Raw genomic sequence first — 15,141 nt, 5'->3', positions numbered from 1 at the left:
GACTGGAAGCTGCATCCTATTCTGTGCTTCAAAGATGGTGTTTACAATTGGGTTTCTTTTTGCCTTTTACTTTGTAATAATCATTGGCAGTTATTTACTCCCAATTTTCTATCCATTTTAAGTGTGTCAGTTTCCCCCGCTCTTGTCATCAAGAGGCTTCTTGTGATTGTTTTGACATGACTGTGTTTTGAGTATTATACCCTGCTTTTACTTCGGATATGACGAAGAGTCGATCTGAAGTATATATATATATATATATATATATATATATATATATATATATAATCAATCACATAAAACAGTAAAAGAATTATCAATACGAAACAGGTAAAGGGCGGTATTTGCCTTAACAGTTCCACTAGTGCAGTGACTTTTAGCTGTGCAACATAACTTTCCCACCCTCTCCTCTTCCTGTGCAACCCCCTGTGCCCCCTAAATTTGCTTTGGGGTTTTCCCCCTGACCCTCTGGAGCAGATTTAGGGGAGGTGTGGGGGCACACAGGGAGAGGTGAGGGCAGGGAAGCTGCATTGCACAACTAAAAGTCAATGGCTAGCATAATAGTTTAATTGAATAATGCCCCAAATTGACAGAATTATTTTAAAAAAACAAGTATGCATAACTAAATTATATGTCTGATTAGGCTTACTGTGATAAAGAAAGATTTTGGCAGGTGTCTAAAAGAGTATAATGAATGTGTTTGCCTAATGTTTGGTGGTGCCACACTGAAAGTTTGACTCCTCATGGATGAGAAGAAGAAGAAGAGTTTGGATTTGATATCCTGCCTTTCACTCCCTTTAAGGAGTCTCAAAGCGGCTAACATTCTCCTTTCCCTTCCTCCCCCACAACAAACACTCTGTGAGGTGAGTGGGGCTGAGAGACTTTAAAGAAGTGTGACTGGCCCAAGGTCACCCAGCAGCTGCATGTGGAGGAGTGGAGATGCGAACCCGGTTCCCCAGATTACGAGACTACCGCTCTTAACCACCACACCACACTGGCTCACTGCTTAATGATTATTATATATATACGTAATATAGCTCAGTAACAGAGATGAAACCCTGCAAATGATCTTTGAAATCCACTTTATTCTGTCTTCATCTGGGGGTAGATATTTTGTGTTGTTTTAGATGATCCCCATCACTCTTCGGAAGAACACTTACGGTGTTTAATATTTGTAATTTTTATTAAGTTTTTAATATGTATTTTGTGCTTAGTTTTTTTATCACCGTAGATTGTTTCAGGGTGCCTCTGGGTGTGGGAAGTGATGTATAAACAGAAAAAACGCAACTTCGCATCCCATCAGCAGATAAGGGTCATAAATTCATTGAGAATTTCTGCATACAAGCCCCATTGAAAGGAATATGAGTTCTGCTGGCTAACATTCCTTTCAATGGAGCTTGTGCAAGAGAAGTTCCCAGCAGCCTGTGCCCCTATGATCTTTTTGTCAGCATTTCTTTACAGATCGCCGCAGATTTCCACCCATCACCTCCTTAAGCGGTGCTTCTGTGGATTTCCCTCGAGGTTTTCTTTGATAAGGCAAGATCACAAAGGGATCTTTAAAGGGCTCTGCCTCTCCCTCCCACTGCTTTGCCCTTTGACCTTTCGGGAGCCAGGGCCACACCAGACTTCATTTGTACTCTATTTCCTGGTCCCTCTCAGGTTGAGCACTCTATGTTTCCACAGCAGATTAATGACAGCTAATAATATCTGATATATCTGGACATTGCTACATAATGAGTTGCAGTCCCACAGGGTCTCTGAAGTGTCACCACTAACAAATTCACCAGACCTGCACATAATTAGCATGTAAAAGGAGTGATCATGCAGTAAATCTGTAGGGGAAGATGGATAGCCCGGGGGGGGGGGGGAGAGAATTAAAAGGAGAAGGGGAAAACACACACACACACACACAGGCACAGTCTTAATGCTCCTTCCAAAATGTATGCTTCCTGGCATGAATATTTTCTTGATAACAAACTGCGAACAGGTTACCTTTACAGTAACATTATTCCTTCCATGGCTGATAGGCAGAATTTCATTACGCCACTGCTAATGTTACAATATTTCTGTAAAATGTCACCATATGTAAATGAGAAGTAGGGTCGGTTTTCTCCTTAGCTGCCTTTTTTGAAAAAAAAAATTAAAAAAAGATGAGTTATCCTTTTTTTATTGTGGGCTGGTTGTGCCTTTTGCTCGTTTAGTAATTTGCGAGTATGATGTCATTATATACATTTTTCTCTGTTGGGAAAGAAATTGTCTGGAGGGAAGATGGTGGGGAATCTATGGACATGTGATGGTGTCATGATGCAACTTAATTGATCCAGTTTTTTAAAAAGAGGGGAATAACTCAGCGTAGAGATTCCTTCTTCATGCAATGCATAAAGTATGGCACCTGGTCCCACAGGAGGCACTGATGGCCACCAGCCATGGTTTAAAAATGGAGAAGAGGACTATCGAAGCCATGGTGGCTATGCTCTGCCTCTGCAGTTGGAGGCAGCAATAATAATAATATTATCTGAAGGAGCATCTTCACCCCATCGTTCTACCCGGAAACTGAGGTCCAGCGCTGAGGGCATTCTGGCGGTTCCCTCAATGCGAGAAGCCAAGTTACAGGAAACCAGGCAGAGGGCCTTCTCAGTAGTGGCACCCGCTCTGTGGAATGCCCTCCCACCAGATGTCAAAGAGAACAACAACTACCAGACTTTTAGAAGACATCTGAAGGCAGCCCTGTTTAGGGAAGCTTTTACTGTTTGATGCATTACTGTATTTTAATATTTTGTTGGAAGCTGCCCTGAGTGGCTGGGGAAGCCCTGCCAGATGGGTGGGGTATAAATAATTTATTATTAGTAGTAGTAGTAGTAGTAGTAGTAGTAGTATTTCCACCTCAATGAAAAATCTCGGTCAGTTTAGCTATACACTTCCCATTCTGCTCTACTTATGGCCTCACAATCCCCTTCTCCATGTAAGAATTTGTGATGAAACTGGCTGTACATTTTTGGATGATGGAGGGACAGAAAGTGACCTTGCAGACTGTCACCTCTCCAGATGTAGTTAAAGCGCCTTTGAACCTACAGCAGATGAAGTACTGTTTTGTGAGGTATCAACTGAAGACACAACCACCTCTAGACTTTTATATGACTGATCGCTCAAGGTGCTTTGGCTACCGACTTTTAATGACTGGCAGCTACTAGCCCGCCTTCGAGAGTGGCAAAGCTGGAGGGAAACATAACTAGCAAAGATGATAAAGTAAAGGTAAAGGGACCCCTGACCATTAAGTCCAGTCGTGGCCGACTCTGGAGTTGCGGCGCTCATCTCGCTTTATTGGCCGAGGGAGCCGGCGTACAGCTTCCGGGTCATGTGGCCAGCATGACAAAGCCACTTCTGGTGAACCAGAGCAGTGCACGGAAACACTGTTTACCTTCCTGCCGGAGCGGTACCTATTTATCTACTTGCACTTTGACGTGCTTTCGAACTGCTAGGTTGGCAAGAGCAGGGACCGAGCAACGGGAGCTCACCCCGTCGCAGGGATTCAAACCACCAAGTTCTGATCAGCAAGTCCTAGGCTCTGTGGTTTAACCCACAGCGCCACCCGCGTCCCAGCAAAGATGATAGAAGCCTTGAATTTAGCAGCAGACTGGTGAAGCACTAGAGCAGCAAGTGTTGTATACTGTATGCTTACGAAAGCTGTGATGTAGCTTTAGACACGAGCCCTGTATGTGTGGGTGCTCCTTCTAGGCAGGGCATCTGGCCCCACAAAAAATGTACCCCTTAAAACTTCTGACTGCCTTCAGTTGCCAAAGATGATCAGAGAGAGGCCTCGTTCAGAGAACCAACTGAACATATTGATGTTATTCTGTGAAGTGAATATTTTGTATTGGAAGTCATAATGTTTCTTATTGCAATTGCTGCTATAAAGGACCAGCATCGTCTGATGTCTCCCTGTCTCCCTCTCTCTTCTTCACACAGAAATTCCAAACAGAGCAACGAAAGGAACTAGGGTTTTCATTTTTAAAAAAAAATCAAGTGAAGGTCACAAAATGCCTGGCTCTCAGGAGGGAAATGTTTTAAAAAGCAGCTTTAATGATAATTAACTGACAATGATTGATAACCAGTAATTAGAGACACAGCTCCAGAGCTGTGCCATTCATTTTATGTGGTTGGGGTGTTTTGTTTTTGTCTGCTTATTTCTCTAGCATAATACTATAACACAGGAGTGGACGGACATCAGGTTTGTTGGATCTATTTGGTTTTTTGCAAGAAACCCAAGAACTTGAATCAGAGCCTAGTGCAAAGGACACACCATTAGAATTAAAGGACAGCGTGCCTTTGAGCCTAGGGAGTAATTTTCAACATCAGCACTGAAATGGGCTCCTGGTCCTTCCACAAAATAGTCCAGGTTTGCGCTCTACATTTCAGCACCTACTTTAGGTAGGGAAAGTCCTGTTGTTGTCATTGTTAAACAATTGTTGATCTACTGCAAATCACCCAGTGATCTATCAGTCGATCATGATCTACCTTCTGCCTATCTGTGATGGACAAATATGCCAAATTGTTTTGCTCAGTTTCTCTTTTTTTTTCAATCTTCATTTCTCCACATTTTCACATCAGTTTGCTCATGAAAATTCAAAGACTTTAAGGTGCAAATTTCTCCTAATATACACATTTTTGTAAGCAATTTTGCCTAATATATACATTTTGCACACAATATCTGCCTAACATAACATGTTTTGTACATTATTCTCACTATAAAAATGCACATGTTACCCTGCTATATGCATCTTTGCATTTATTACTTGGTTGGCGAACTGCATTGCAAAATTCAGAGACATATGAGCTTCAAAGGATGGCTATGTTTCATAAAATGCAATTTTCACAGATTCATCTTTAAATGAAAACTTAATCAAATTTCTCCTCTGTCCCTGATGGACAATGGGGATACACAACAGAGAGGATACCATTGTTTTTGCTTTTCAAGGAACCCCATGTTTTCATTTGGGAATTTCCCAACAAAGTGACAAGAAACTTCAAATGTTAAACACTCTTCAAGCACATACACATCACTAGCACTTGGATCTGGCTCAAACATGTTGCATTACCCACGTGAACACTGGGAATGCTTGGAACTGTCTTACCACTGAGCCAGGTACGTTTTATGTCAACCAATGCCTGCACAGGGGTGAAGTCACACTACTGTGTTAGCAGCACTAAAGTGACCTCCCAGTGGGCAAACCTGGGCAGTGGGTATGGAGGTTCTGGGTTGCTCAGATAGCAAGACCTTGGCCTTGCTGATGTGGTCCAAAGGAAAGCAGAGCAATATGTTTGGCACCAGCTTGGCTGCAGGAGTTGCCAGAAGGAGGCATACAAGATGCCATCCAAACGTCTTAGGGACCCCATTTTGGATTTGTGTAGGGTATACACCTTAGCCTTCCTGAAGATGTCCTGCAAGGCAGTGGAAGAGTTTTCCTTCTCCTAAATGGGCTACCTTCCCTCAGTTATGGGGGGTGGGCTTTCCATCTTCCCAGTGCACTATCCTTTTGCATGTGTTGGATCAAATCTGGAAGAACAATCCATGAGGAACAGAAGATTGTTCTAGGGTTTAAATCAGCCTTTCTGCAGCAACAGCTATGTTGTTTTGTTTTGCCGATTAAAAAAAATATGAATCCACTTACTTCTTCTTCAGTAGTGTTATTTTCTTCAACAGGACTGCTGATTGGGCAGTTTGTTTGTTTGTGAAGTTAGCTCTTGAATTAAATTGTGTTTCATGCTTTCAGCAGTTTTGCCATATGTATTAAAATGTCTACGCAAGTCCCAATCCAGCAAGAATGATCTATAAGCACAAATAGGTTCTTTCCTAAGGGATTGTCCCTACTGCCAAAATAAAAGGGTTCTGTTGGCCAGAGAGGGACACACCCAGCCCCCTAGAGTTACTTTAAAGACATATAAGATGTATTGACTGGGATCCAAATAAGTCATTAGACTCACACAAGGCGGTTGTGCTGGCCTAGTGAAATTTTTGACCTTCTTTTCCCCTTTGAACAGCTGACCCCACCCCCAAATTGCCATATCCCAAAGAGCTAATGCAATGACTCTTGGTGACAAAAGCAATTTGCTGAATAGGAGACTGTTGCTTTAGAAAAAAAAGTGGGTGGAAATCCCACTTGAGCTAATGGAAATAGTCTTGCTCTCTCCCTCTCCCCCTGCTCTCTCTCTCCCGCTCTCTCCTTCTCCTCCTTCATTAATATGTTCTGCCCTTAGCAAGGAATGGAAAAGAATCTCCCCCCACCCAACTCTTTCACTGGGCAAGGATCTGTAATAACATTTGAATTATTTCCTCCCAAATATCACCAGTATGGTTACTCCTTCCAGTGGCATCCCGATGTATGACATTGTCAATATATTCAAATTTCATCTTACCAAACAAACATGGGAACATAGGGGGCAGAACTCTTGTTTTGCTCTTGCCTGGAAGGAGAAAATACTTGTACATTTCTGGAGCACAGTTGAATTTACCCCTTGTGTTTGATCTAGCACTGATGAAGCAACCTAAATAGAAGTGAATCTACAGTGAAGGGAGGTAGCCTTACAAGTCTTAATATTGGGTTTTACCTCTCCAAACTGGAATCCCATTAAGTTGATGTGATATCACAATATCCCTCCCGCTCAGAGTATTGTTTTCAGAAGTAATACTACTACCAATACTGCTGATAATAAACAAACAATGCTTTTTAGCTTGCTTTCAAAATACTACATGCACATTATCTCAGTAATACTGTTCTGACTCTGGGTATAAGGTGGTTCAGTGGCAGAACGGGACTGTAATTTCAATTTTGTAGATTTGTGATTCACAAGCGACTGCTATAGAATATTGACAAACAGGCCATTTTGAGAAATACAAGCCCAGTTGATGAGAATTCCTTACACATGATCCAAGGCTGGGCAGAAGTGTAAGCTGTTGGAACTAACAGGCAAGGTTAGGACTGTTGCTGGTCAGGAAAGGAAGCTGGATAGCTAAGTAGGAAGACACCTGAAGACAGGGAGCCAAGAAGCAGGGTAGCTGGAGGGCATGGTGCACCCTCCAAAATTTCACAAATCAAATCCAGTCATGCTTACTTAGAATACCTCTATTCTCACTCCAAAGATCACTATCTGAGAGCCATTGGCCACCTCACACTCCACTGTTGCATGTCACTGAGGGAGCATCTTTGCCCAAATGCATTTCCCATGTCCTGAAGCAAGTAGGTTAGCTTACTTTAAAAACAACAACTCAAGAAGGTTTAATGTCACAACAGATCTTCTTGTACTTACAGAACACCTGTAGCTCAAATGTCTTCAGCAGCTTTTCATATCTGGGCTGGCAGTCATGCAATGTGGAAGGGAAAAAGGGAAGGGAACTGCCTGCACATATTAACAAAGCCCCCCCCCCCTTTAGGGCACCCTTTCAAATCTCCTCCTTTCAAACGGGAATTGCAGGGCTAAGTGAAAATAGCCTTCCACAATTCTCCATATCATTTGTGGGTGATGAAAATGGAGAGGGTTTTGCCAAGTACACTTGAAAGGGCAAGCGCACAAGGGTTTCTCCTCAGAAAAATCTCTTCTGAGAAATTCAGCGTGCTTGTTGCTGAACAGAACTCTATTGTCCATTCGTTTTGATGCATGAAGGAAGCCTAAGAGAAGAGAACTGGAAGGGGTAGGGCCTAGCACACTTCTGACTTCAACGATATTAAAATAATATTAAACATTACATATGACATATTAAAAATAGGCCCACATTATGCACCCCAAATCCATAGATGAATGGAGCAGGTGAAAAAGGGTTCCCCAATTGGTTAATTAAGGGGCACAAAAAACTAATAATCCTACTCAGCCCCCTCAAGGGCAACTGGCTGATCCCATGTTGCTCAAGAGCATGCGGTTGGGCTTGCCCAAAGAAGCTGCAGTTGTCAGGTGGCATCACCCTTGAATAGGGTAATGCAGTGCTCCCAGTTATTGGCTGCAGAGCAGCCAAGGAAAACTGCCATCCCTTGATTCTGGAGGAGAGGTGTGCTCACTTCCTTCAAACATGGTGGAGACAAGCTCACCTCCACATTATCAGCAGGCATGGCATTGTCCAAGAGTTTCGGATGAGCCCAAACTATAGCAGAGACGTTTCACCAGGAAGAGGTACCATTACATGGAGACCATCCCTGGTTGAAAGTGATAATGATAGCATAATTCATAGAATCATGGAATCATAAAATTGTAGAATTGACCCCAAGGTTCATCTCTCCAACCCCCTCCAATACAGGAATATGCAAGTGGCCAAGATAGGCACTGAATCGGCAGCCTTGATGTTATCGGCACCATGCCTGAGCTTTTGGTAGTGCATGATGCTGCAGCACTGTTTTTAGAAGCACAGCAGCCCTGGCACTGCTCTGAGAGAAGAACGAGAAGTAGATGCAGAGGCCAGAAAGATAGACAGAAAGGTAGTGAAGGCACTGAGTTCATGAAAGGCAGGATTAAAGAAAAAGGGATGCCGTGGGGAAAAACATGCATGTAAGGAAGAGAGACTACAGATGCTACAGATGAGAAGAGTAAGGGGACGGACGGGTAAGAGAAGAAGAAGAGGAGTTTGGATTTGATATCCCGCTTTATCACTACCCGAAGGAGTCTCAAAGCAGCTAACATTATCCTTCCCCTTCCTCCCCCACAACAAACACTCTGTGAGGTGAGTGGGGCTGAGAGACTTCAGAAAAGTGTGACTAGCCCAATGTCACCCAGCAGCTGCATGTGGAGGAGAGGGGAATCAAACCTGGTTCACCAGATTACGAGTCTACCGCTCTTAACCACTACACCACACTGGCTCTCTTTGGAAGGGGCAGTAGTGGGATTGGGATCCAAAGGGACAGCCAAGCCAAAGATGTGAGGACTCTGGGTGGTGGGGAGGATTACATTGTAAATATGGAAATGAACTGGCTGGCAAAACCTGTCTGAAAATGTGGGTCCTCCATCATTTATGAACAAGTTGCTCTCAGTTCTTCAAAGTAATCTCTGACATGAGCCCAATTATTAAGTGCTGCACGGTCTCAGATTTAAATGTTGCCCCGTAATGTTACCTTTCCATCCATTTGCCTTATCAGATATGTAGCTCTCGGTCTCTATACCTGGCATAGGAATTTGATTATCTTAAATGGTTTTGAATGGGCCTTAGAGAGGAAGGAGTTTGCACATAGAGGAAACAAAACGCACACAGGATAAAGTTGGTGGCTCATAAGTTTGGTTTCCTATAAAGAATTTTTTTGTGCCTGATTGCCTCCCAATTACATTAGACAAATCTGCCGTGTTTGATAATTACATTATTACATTAAACAAATCCAACAACGAATTAGGATTGCCTTTTGTTTACTTACGACAGTCTAGTCTAAAAAATGAGCAAGGATTTCAGACATTTATAATAAAAGCAGAATGACGAAAAAGACCTCTTTTTTTTAGTATGCATTAATGAGTTTGTCCCCCCAAAATATATGCAATAATATGGGAAATTAAGTTATAAATGTAGGGATGTTCTCCGAGTCACCACCAAGATCTGCATGCAAATGCATAATAATCACAAATCTACAATATTACAATATTAAAAAAATATTCACAATTAAATTATCATGTGGAAATAATCATAATGTTATTGGAAACTCAATTATTGTGGCAACCCTTGTCGAGGAATTAGCAGGCTATGGCAAAGGCAAGTCAGACCTGAATTCATCAAATATATATTATCACAATATTACATGTTCACTTCGATTCCAAGCAAAGACAAACATCCTCACTCACCAGTATCTGCTCAGTGCATTTGTATTATTCATGAACAACTCTGTGATCTATTATACATACAAAACTGATTGTACGTCGCTTGCCCCAGGCTACAAGGCAGAGACACAGAATTAATTTTATTATATACACATGCATGATAATTGTGTAGGATTCGGTCAAATATCAAACCCTGCTCCTGCGCTCCATTATTTTACTTTCCAAAAAGGGGTCTAAGGTCAGCAGCAATTTCTCTTTGGTGACAGTGAAACTCTTTGTCATTTAGAGGAGAAACTTGCTGGATACTAATGAGCCTAGAGCTGAGCAGAATGGCTGTACAACACTCCCCTTTCCCCTCAGCCCCCACTCATCACCAAAGGGAGTAAAAAATATATAACTTTTGCTCAGACTGTCATCAATTTCTCCCTTCTCTCACACATTGACATCCTTTTATGGTTTCATTGATTCAAGTTTCTGCATTGACCGAAGGCACAGACAGAGGGAAATCCTTCATTTTTAAAAAGAATTCTGCGGAATAAAATTAATTTTTTTGCAACCCATGCCATTTTGAGAGCCAACGCAGCTAACCTTGCAAGTTGTATGTGAGAAGGTTCGCAGTTCAAATCTCACAAAGGCACTATGGTGGCCTTTTGATTTCTTTTTAGTCTTAGTTCTCCCATCAACTGTTGGGGGGACTATCATAGTGAAATATATTATGGGGTTGTTGCAAGGAGGCCTGAGATAATATACAGGAAGTGATGTGGATGCTTGAAAATGCTGGATAAACTCTGGGAACTCATGTGGGGTGGTGGGGAAGAATTGGAAGTGAGGGCTCAAAATGTGACTCCAGCAATACAAACTTCAGAATGTGCCCTAAACCTATAAAGCATGTTCTCCTTCATGGACAGCAGGTGTTGCGGTGGGGGCTAGCAAGACACCCCCCTGTTGCTAGGCGGGAAAGAGTTTGGCCACCATTAGCAGAGGGCTGGCTGTTGCTGAAGAGAATTACCATATTTTTCGCTCTGTAAGACGCACCAGACCACAAGATGCACCTAGTTTTTGGAGGAGAAAAACAAGAAAAAAATATTCTGAATCTCAGAAGCCAGAACAGCAAGTGGGATTGCTGCGCAGTGAAAGCAGCGATCCCTCTTGCTCTTCTGGCTTCTGGGATAGCTGCACAGCCTGCATTCACTCCATAAGATGCACACACATTTCCTCTTACTTTTTAGGAGGGGAAAAGTGAGTCTTATAGAGCAAAAAATATGGTATATATTGCTTTTTTTTTATTGATAGCCCTAGTCTTTAAATACCCTGCACACAACGTTGAGCTTCCTCTTTTCGCTGTGTGCATCGGATCACCCTCCCTCCCTATTTTAGGCTGTTCGCTTGACCTTGCTATGCCTGTCATGGGGTCGTCTGCTTTTGGGGCAGGGGCCCGGTAGGAATTTTGTCCATTTGGCTGATTGGCTGGTGCCATTTGGTTTATGCCTACTGCATAGCAAATCGTCGCAACTTGTAAGGTTGAGGTTAGGCATTGGTTTGGGAATTGGTTGGTGGAGGGGTATGGATTTGGCTGCGCCTGCCCCTCCAAAAGTGCTGCTGCTGCAAGGGTTTTCCATTAAAGGAACCCAGGGGCTCCCCATGCTTTTGTCCGAACCCTGTCAAGGGGCTAGGGCCACGCAAGAGCCCCTGGGAGCATTTGGGGAGAGGTGAGGCATGGTTCCCAGTCCCGTCTCTCTCCCCGGGTGTTTTACCCTTTTCTGACTTCGCAGGCATGCGAATGTTAGACTGTCCCTGTGCAGGGTCAGATAGTCACAACCCATGCCTAAGCAACCACTCACATTGCTTGTAATTTAATAAGGTTGTGGCCAAAATTATGCCAAAAACCTTAAACAAAAATAATGTGTCACTTGTGTTTTATTGGGGGGTGTCTTGGGGACCTCGACACGCAACTGGTGAAAAAGAGAAGAAGCTGCAGGCTTGACCTGGACTGTGACAATGAAAATGCTTTAAGTCAGGTCTAGCACCAGAACCATCTTCATAATGCCCTTGGCTGAGCCTTCTTCTCTACAGGGGGCCAAGCTGGTGGTGAATGGAGATATTAGGCAACAGCATCACTTAAATGAGCTCTGAGTTGCCATTGCTTCCTACAATGTACTGGAGTGTCACTGGCAAAGCGTCACTCCGAGGCATTGTGGGAAATTCAGGAAGCTTTGTGGTGGGCGGGAGACATGTTTCACATGGTGTTGGGGCATGGCAGGCAGTTATGAAATCACAAATGTAACTCAGATTGGCCACTAGTGACAAGATTTCTGGAGGTAAAAGATGGTAGAGGAGATTTCAATGAACACCTTAAGGCATCATTAAATGGTGGGGCTGGTTCTTTAAATCCAGGGCTAGTGGGGGAATGGAACTCCCTAGAAGTCTGTTCTTTAACTCTTGCCCCACCTCCAATTGCTAAAGGGGCTGGGCATAGAAAAAAAGACAGAACTAACTCAGAAGACCCTAGAAGATGTGCTTAAGAGGAACTCGGGTTGATCTGATCCTCACTTCTGAGCCAAGGTGAAATTGCTTTTCGTGCTGGTGTTTCTGAATGAGCTGTTCATGCCTCCCATTCTTTCTCCTCATTGGGGCACTGAGATTTAAAATAAATGGATTAATTATTCCATTTGCAAATACAGTGGTACCTCGGGTTAAGTACTTAATTCGTTCTGGAGGTCCGTTCTTAACCCGAGGTACTATTTCTGGGTTAGCGGAGTCTGTAACCTGAAGCGTATGTAACCTGAAGCGTATGTAACCCGAGGTACCACTGTACAAGAGCTGCATTCAATAAAGTTGTGGCCCTCTGTTAACTCCACTGAATTGCCTTGTCTCTTTATTTTGGGGTCTACGGGGGGAAAGCAGATAGTGACATCTGAAGAAGGTAAACCTTAAACTGAAGCAACAGGACTATAGCTTTTACAATACAACACAACCTTTGGGTCACTTCAGGCCATTTCTATGGGGTTTGCATGCGGTGGTCTTTGAGTCACAGCATTAACCCAATAATAATGAAAATGATCTACTGTACTATTAACATTCTCAAATCTTGAAAGCAAATGGAGCTGCGCCTGCAGCATAGCGCTGACTAATTAAAGAGAATACAGTTGTAAATGGCTATTGTAAGCAGTTTCCTTTCAGAAAATACAGCGCCAAGGAGTGTAGTTTATGGCAGTGGGAGAATTAGGGGAATTGATCAGCACTAAACAGAGGCCAGTGGAGGCAGGGAATAGTAACTAAACCAACTTTCTCGCAATATTCAATTTTAAATCATAATCATTTATTAATTCTCTTTTAGTAGAGGATCTGTGTGCTGGCTAGAAGCAGAAGGCAACTGTGCACTTTTAAGGTGTATAGGAGTGAAATGATAGCTGGCCCCGATGTCTGTGGATTTGCATTTATGATTCAGCAGACTCTGAAGGAGACAGCATGATTCAGAACCGTTAAAGACAAAATATTTTATTCAAGTTGGCACCCCTGGAACCAACAAAGCCATACTTAGGAGATCTGCCACAAAATGTTGCAAGTGTATTCTTTTTCTAACAGAAGTGGTCATGTTCAGGGTTCTAAACATCTCAGCATGTGTTTTCCATTTTTCCTTTCCTATTGGCACTCAACATTCCACAGTGCTCTATTTCCCTATTGGACTGTTTGTGGGGGATTTTGTCCCCTTAATTTATGATGTATACAGTTATAAATATAGTAAAGCATAGACAGAAAGATGAAGATACTTATAGATATATAGACAGATATAGATATAGATGATATAGATATAGATATAATAATTTGAACAATCTTTTTAGTCAGCATGGAATTATGGTCCACCCCCCTCACTGTTGTTCACTTTTAGGTGTCAGTGGAAGACCTATTTATGAACATGGCCTGCAGGGAGATAAATTTGATTTGAGTCCAGCAGTGTGGTAATGTTCTGGTGCACTATACTGGTTTACTTTTTTTCTAGATGATTTTACAATTGTTGTATTTATTTATTGCTTATTTCATAATATTAATATACTGCTTGATTGTAAGAAAAGACCTCAAAGTGGGTAAAGACCTCAAAGCAGTTGTAAATGGTGGTATGCTGTTTTGTTTTGCAGACTGACTCTGGTTCCCTTAAGAAAAAGGGTGATATACAAACACTGACCTTAGTAACAACAACAACAACAACAACAACAACAACAACAACAGTAAACAAACAAGTAAAAGCATTTCAGTTTTGTCCTTTAAAAATAAATAAATCTGAAATTTGAATTTGAAATGAACTCATCTGCAGGTGCTGAACCACAGCTCCATTTTAGCTTGTATGGCAGAATGTGATACTTTTAAACTGTTGCAAAAACAAAAAACAAAAAAAACACCACCAGTACAATAAAAACAGCTATTTCATGCACAATAATGACTATGCAATGAAGAGGCGGGAAATGATAAAGATGATTATATACGAGGATTGGAATGGAAATAGTGGCAGCTGCCACAATCAAGCAGCTGTGAGTGTTCCAGTAGCAAGAGCGGAACAAGAGCAAACCTTCCGCCCCACCCTCCATTCTGTAGAATCACGTTCTCCTATATAGTGTACAGTTCAACTCCTATAGCCCATGAAACTCAGTTGGCAGAGATACTTCATCCAACAGACTTACAGAGAAGGCACTAAAACAGCTGAGGAACGTGAGGTTGCCTGGAAGCTGAAATGCAGTGCTTCTGCCATTATTTCATCTTCCATGAAACCGTGAGCTGGTGGGCCTACAATGGTCTGTGAAGGCTACCCAGAGATCCTGGGCCCACAGAGGGAGAAAAGAGTCCACCCAGAGTGCCAGAGAGATTATTGCTGTTTTAGTCTCTGGAGACAAAAAGCTTTCCGGGTTATAAATACTCCCATTCCATTCCTTTTCTGGTATGCATTCTCAGTAGAGAGATGGCCACAGAAAAGGAGAAAAAGAACAAAGCCCCCACAGAGCCATGGAGCCCACACTCTGCCCCGTGGGAATGCAACTGAAGTAGATCAAAACAATAGGGCTTGGTAAAGGTATAACAAGGATGAGTTGAGGAAATGTAGTGACTCAAATTACCCAAAAAAGAGAGGTTGTGTTGTCGCCCAGCAGAGCTCACTTTCTTAGGGGATGCACAGGGGGTAGAGGGGGACAAGAAGTCCTGTTGTACAAGTGGAAGCCATTCTGCCTGCACATTTTAAAAAACTGAATACCACCCTAAACTTTGACCCTAGTATATGCCCTTTTATACACATTTCTTAGCTGGAAAACTAGATGATAATCTGAATTTCAAAGGTTGGTTTTGTTTTGTTTTGCATATTGCTTCTGAAAGTGCAAA

The sequence above is a fragment of the Podarcis gaigeae genome (genome assembly GCF_964106915.1).
Source record: "Podarcis gaigeae genome assembly, chromosome: 7".
NCBI classification, from domain to species: domain Eukaryota; kingdom Metazoa; phylum Chordata; class Lepidosauria; order Squamata; family Lacertidae; genus Podarcis; species Podarcis gaigeae.
Note: the sequence above shows the minus strand (reverse complement) of the source record.